This window comes from Micromys minutus (genome assembly GCF_963924665.1).
Source record: "Micromys minutus genome assembly, chromosome: 1".
Classification (NCBI taxonomy): domain Eukaryota; kingdom Metazoa; phylum Chordata; class Mammalia; order Rodentia; family Muridae; genus Micromys; species Micromys minutus.
In genome coordinates this window covers 33,427,211-33,433,847 of record NC_137969.1, presented here as the reverse complement: position 1 = coordinate 33,433,847, position 6,637 = coordinate 33,427,211, and the positions used below count along the sequence as shown (strand labels likewise).

General features: G+C 40.0%; 1 pseudogene across 1 annotated transcript; it reads left to right on the top strand.

Annotated features, from left to right (window-relative positions):
- Nucleotides 1–217: 217 nt before the first annotated feature.
- On the top strand, nucleotides 218–606 carry LOC308436702 (protein LLP homolog; annotated as a pseudogene). Its single transcript has one exon. The product of its transcript is annotated as a protein LLP homolog (transcript).
- The last annotated feature ends 6,031 nt before the right edge of the window (nucleotides 607–6,637 follow it).

Genomic DNA, 6,637 nt, shown 5'->3' with positions numbered 1-6,637 from the left:
CACCCCAGAAACAACTCACGGGCCATATGAAGCTCAAGAAAAACAAAGGCCAAAAAAATGAAAGCCTCAGTCCTTCTTAGGAAAAAAATAGTGTATAGCACCCTCTCAGAGTGTTGTACACCTGGACTTTAAATCATTAATAATCCAAGAGCTAAAAATACAGCCTTGCCGGTTGGTATCCTACGCGTGGTGTTTGGTCGTGTTTCTCAGGCGAAGGATGGCCAAAAGCTTGCGGAGTAAGTGGAAAAGGAAGATGCACGCTGAGAAGAGAAAGAAGAAGGTGCCAAGGGAGCTCAGCAGGCTCAGAAATATTCTCAGAGTGGACGATGCTATAATGAAAAATGTTGAAGAAATAGCAATCGTGGTGGTGCCCAAACATTGCCAGGAGAAAATGCAGTGTGACTCAAAAATGCAGTGTGACGCAGATGATGAAAAGGATGGCATGAAAATGGAAACTGAAATTAAGAGAAACAGAAAGACTCTTCTAGACCAGCATGGTCAGTACCCAGTGTGGAGAACCAGAGGCAAAGAAAAAGACTAAAGGACAAGAGAGAAAAGAAATGGGGTAAAAGCAAAGCAAAGGCCGCGAAGGGCCTGGCCTGGTAGACCCTTAAAGACTGGAAAGGGAGCCTGGCGTGCTGGTGTGCCCCTTTAATTCCAGCACTCAGAGGCCAGCCTGGTCTACAGTAACTCCAAACAGAAACCGTGTACTGAAAAAGCAAGCAACAAACAAGAAACCAGAAGCTAATTGTTTGCATAGTTTAGTTTGGATTTAACTCTGTAATTCAAACGAAATGACTCATTTGTGTGGGGAACTTGAATAAAGGTCTTTGGTGATGGAAAAATAAATAAATAAATAAATATATATATATATGTATATATAGCCTTGTGGCAATTTTTGGTATTCAAAAGTCAATACTCACTAAGAAAACTGACTGTTTTCATGTTATGTTCTGTCCTACGTGTACTTTATGCTTATGGTAACTAGTGGGATTTCAATGCATGCTACCAAGCCTCTAAAATAATTAAGTATTGACAAAAATATTCATATAGTGTTGTGCCAAAATGCCTTTAAAAATCTGTATATGTATCCCTCTTATTTTAAAATAAAGTTGTAAGAGAGAAAAAAATAGAGTCTTAAAGACTAAAAAAGAAAGAAAAAAGAAAAATAAAGAAAAGAAAAGAAAGAAAACCTCTTGGAACTCATCCTGACAGGCCACCTCTAAAAGCCTCCCCTACCTGGATTTAGCTCACTACCCCACCCTAGAAATTCAAACTGTTTGCATTCCTTTGGTTTGGGGGTTTGTTTGTTTGTTCATTTGTTTGTTGAGAAAATTGTGAGGTTGTAATGAATAATGCAGAGGGGTCTCTTTCAGTCTCTCTCTATTTCTCCTAATGGAAACACCTCACAAACCTTAAGGAGCCGTCACTGGGCAGTAACCCCATCCAGGTTTGCTGAGTTTTCCTATATTCAGTGTGAGATTTCCCACTACACAATTTTGATGCATCTGGGAGGACACCAGTCAAAGATCCTAAAGAGCTCCATTTACAAAGACTCCAGACACTAAAGAGAATCTCTCAGAGCCATTCTTGATTCCCCAGCCCATTTCCTTCCAAGTCCCCTCCCCCACCACAAACCTAAACCCTGCGTTCACTTGCCTGTCCTACATTTGGACAGATCTTCTCACTGTAAACAGAGAATGATATATACGCGAAACTGTACGTAACTTGTCAGAACAGACTTCTCCCTTGTGACTTAATTGGCTAGGGCTCGTCCGCACAGCTGAGCTACGGGGCTCAGCTTCTTCTTCATTTAGGAGCAAAAAGCAACCAAGCTTTTATGCCAGTCCCTTGCTCTTAAAGAGAAGCCTTGTTAGCTTCCAGTTTTAAATTATTAAGAGCAAAGCTGACAGACAGGGCGTAATAGCATGCACCTTTAATCCCAGGCAGATCTCCATGAGTTGAAGACCAGCCAGGTCTACATAGTCAGTAAATTCCAGGACAGCCATTTCCCATTTTCCAATTGCATGTTTAAGGTGTTGTCCTTACTTTTCCTAGGGTTCCAGACTTCTTTCTATATTCTAGATGTGAATTCTACATTCAATCCATTGCTTGCAAGTAGTTCCTCCTGGTGGATGGCTTATTGTGTTATTCTCTTTTTTAGGAACCTTCACAAAGCAAAACATTTTGCCAGTGTTTGAGCTCATTTCACAAACGTTGCCCCATTATGCTTTCATTATCAAATCTAAGAACGCTTTTCCTAACTCTGAGAATTTTGCCACATATGTTCTTCTGAGATTTTAATAGCTGTATATTCTACATTTGGGTTCATGGTCCACTTTTAAGTGATGACTAGGTAAAAATGGCAGTCTGTTCGTCCATTTTGCCTGGGACAATTCAGCACCATTTGCTGGCAAAGGCTGTTCTTCCTCTGTTAAACTGTTTGGCATCTAACTCAGAATTTACTCATACTCACTTACATACGGCTAAATATGTGTATGTGTATGGGGGGCATATTTTCCTACAGTAGCGAAATTATCTACTTTTCCATTCTCAATACTGCATTCTGTCACTCTCTGTTCAGTAGACCTTAATACTGGGAGGAGAGGGGGCTTTCCTAGCTGGCTCTGGAAGAGTCAAAGTTGCATTTTAAGTTTTAATTACTGTGCTTAAGAAATGCATAAAACAAAATGCCTCTACCTGTGAAGCCCCTTGCCCAAGAACAGACACTTCCTGAATGCTGAAGACTGTTTAGGTAAGATAACAAGCCACAAGCTTTGGCTCCCCAAAGTTCAAGCCAAAAACACTGGATGTGCTTAATCACATGTAGGTGAGGTATACGTAGGCAGGAAATAGGTCAGGATGTATGCTGACCTCTGACTAGATGCAGGGAAGAGGTGTGCATACAGGAAGTACATCAGGATATATGTTTGCCCCTGATTGAACTTGGTGGAAAATATATAGCCTTATGGTTTTGCCTTTATATGACTCTACAAAATGTGATTTGTTGTTCATTATCCTGGCCAGTATTTAATTAAAGCTTTCTTCAAATTTAGGTCAAAAATTGTGATGGTGGTCTTATTCTTAACTAGGAAGAGTAAGAGTTCTTCCTTAAAGTTTGTTTTTAATCTCTTCTAGCACATGAGCCATGTAAATTGCACAATGACATTGTCAAAGTGTCAAAACCTATACTAGGGTTTTGATAGGGGCTGTGTCAAACAGGTCAATTTGAGTGGTGTCTAAGACCTCTGGTTTCTTGAGTGCTCTTTCTGAGCAGATCCAGAGCTGCCCATAATGTTCAGTTTGAGCAAGAATCCTGCAGAGTTGATGTCATGTTTAGATATGATTTGTGTCCATGCTCTGTAAGCTTAGTTGCTAGTGTAGTGATGTTGAGGTAGTGGAACTTTTGAGATGTAGAGACAAAGTGGGTAAGAATGAGGCCATGGAGCCATGCTCTTAGGAGGGATGATACTCTGCAAAGTGTTTGGTCTTCGAAGAACAAACTATTCCAAAGCTCACTGGTCCACCATGGTCTCTTGTATCTCTTCACTGTCCTTGCTCTTCTTCATGCTTTCCTACCATTGTGATGGTATTCAGCATGAGAACTTCACCGAAGCCAAGCAAATGAAGGTATCAAGCCCTTATGGGAACTTGAACAAGACAAACCTTTTTTCTTTACAAAGTGATCAGCTCTAAGTATTACTCTAGCAACATAAAATGTTCAAATGTAGTGAGTCCAGCCAAACAACCCTTGATACCTGATCAGATTCTTTATCCCTCACCTTGATATCTTGTCTCCTTGGGCTTTCCTTTAGTTCAAATCCTGTTGATCCAGTTTAGTCAGAATTCTATTACTCTTGGCATTTTCTCTTCTCTACCCTGAGCATATGCCTTGGTTATAAATTTATGATCTCCTACTCTCTTTATCTCTTTTAAACCTTACGGGACAGGTTTGTACATCTATTACAATAATTTAGATAAAGTCTCCTTACAGTAAGAAACAAGAATCATGAGTAATTTGTTAACAAATGACACCTTTGTTATGCTGAGTCTTTTGATCAGCAAATGTAGCCTGTTTGTCTATTCAAACAAATCTCTTTTGTATCTTCTTTCACTTCCCTTTGGTAATTTTCACCAGACACATCCAGCGTTTTGTTGTGTATATGCCTAAATGGTCCATTATCTTAGGTTGATTATATATGGTGCGTTCTAAATTTGTTTCCCTATGTTCATCGTTATATTCAAGTAAATTATGTCTATGTACTAGTCTTGCTATAATTTAGATACATTTCTCCCAAAGGCCCCTTGGTTTACAGAAAAACAGTATTTGAACCATAAGTAAAGAAGGGTCTTCTTGTTCTTTAAGTGTATGCCATTGGCTGATCCATGACTTACACTATCTATGTGTATCTTCTTGCCCTTTATTCTTAGCCAGTCTTTCTAAATAGTTGTTAATTTTATTAACCTATTTTTTAAAATCAAACATTTCATTTTGTCTATTATTATTTTAATTTTGTTGACTTCAGTTCTGATTTTTTCTGTTTGTAAAGACAGGACCCAAGTGAGCCTCAAATTTTTTATTCCCCCTGTCTCAGCCTCTAAAACACTGGGCTTCTCTGACTTTTATTATTTCATCTCTCATTTCTGCTCAGTGTTTATTTCACTGTCCCAGTGCAGTTTCTTAAGACTAAAACTTAATTATGTAAGACTTAGATTCTGATGTAGGAAATAAGTTCTATGAATTTTACTTTCAATGTTTCTTTAGCTACATATGCACATTTGAACACAGTATGTCTTCCTAATGAACTTGGAGTTTTTTTAAACACCAAAGTTGATACCAGGATTAGGTTATTGCTGTGATAGGCCTAACCATACTTTTCTTTGGAGGAATGTAGATTTGGGGACTTTAGATTAGGAAAGCAGTGGAATGCTTTTAGTGGGGCTTAATGGGCCATCCTAGCAGGAACATGGAAAGAGTGTTGTTGAGGGTGATTTGAACAGTTGGGATCTGACTCAAGAGGTTTCAGAGAAGCCAAGTTCCAGCCCCACCAAGCAACAGAACTTGGCAACTTCAGCCATGTGATTATATATGGAGAGCCATTTTGGCACCGCTGGTCAGCTGGTGGTGAAGAAATATTAATTTTTCAGGACACCTTGAAGAGGACCATGGGCTAGAAACTAGCTTTTGTGCTGAGCCCCTTAAGGGCTAGAATTAAGCACATTTGCATCTGAAGGTCAGAGCAAAATGCTTAGGACTGAAGCCCCGGAAAGTATATTTGCATTTGAAGCTCCATGAAAGCAGCTCAGGACAGGGCAGATTCAGTGGCTGTAGGCTCAGCAGTCTCCTTGTCTTTTGAGACCCTCTTTTGTCCCTGATTGTCACACCTGGCCTCCAGAAGGATGTTTACAGGATCTTTGATTGTTAACTTGCTTGTTCCCAGTCTTAGAACCGATGTAATCTTTCTGCGTGCAATTAAAATGGTATATAAGAAGACTAATAAGCAAAGGCTTCACTTAGGCCATGAGGCTTAGGCTTCAAGTCCAGTCAAAGTCATGTTGCAGCTTTAACTAACCATGTCTCCCTTTTCTTTCAATCCTCGCTCCGGCTCTGGGGGGAACCAAGTTGGGTGTCTGAGCTGGTCTCGGACAATTATAGCTTTAGAGTCAACGATGGAATGTGAAATCTCCCTCTGCAACTAAGGAAAGTTGCTGAGGCCATATATGTGGCAGAGATGTCCCTGAATGGGGAACTACAGAGGCCATTATGAAGTTGTACAAGAGAAGCCTGGGGTGGCTTGGAGATCCTAAAAGGTTAGATATTCAAGAGCCATGGGATTCCTTCTAAAGAAAGCTGTTAATAGGAAGTAGAACCAGCCCAAGAAAAAGTAGTGTGTTGCAGTCAACAACATTGAAAGGAGTTGAAGATCTGAAGAGCAATTTGAGATTAGACATGGAGATTGTTAAGGTTTGGTCTGTTGTTATATATTACAATGCTAAATACCGGCCCTGGTTGCCTCAAGGATGAAGAGACCCACATGTACAACAAGTTATCCCTGACTGATTAATGAAGATGCCAACAGCCTATTGATGGGCAGAAGAGAGATAGGCGGAGTTTCAGTTACTTGGCTTGGGGGTCTGAGGAAGAGAAGGTGGAGAGAGGAGATGCCATGGGATTGATGAATCTTGAAAACATGGCCATGAGGGCTGGCCAACTGAAATAGGAGCAGCCCAGACGGAACATGGCAAATTATCACTCGGAGTTACTGATAGGGAGGTAGATACTAATAATTTAGAGAGTAGATATTGGCCCAGCTCTATTGATTTAAAGGCTTACTATAAATGTAAAAGTTTTGTGTCTTTTATCTGAGAGCCAAATGATCAAAGGCAGGATAAACACCTCCAATTGAGGTTAATATTACTACAACAGGAATGTAGAGTTTGGAGTTTGCCCAGCTGGTTTTTGGTCAGGTTTTGGTCCAGTATTTCCTCACTGTGTTCCCTCCCCTACATTTTAGAATGGTAATGCATATGTTAGGCCATGATAGGTTGGAAATATGGGATCTGCTTTTTGATTCTGATTTTATAGTGATTATTAAGAGATTGCATGCATCTCAAAAGAGACTTTGAACTTTGGACT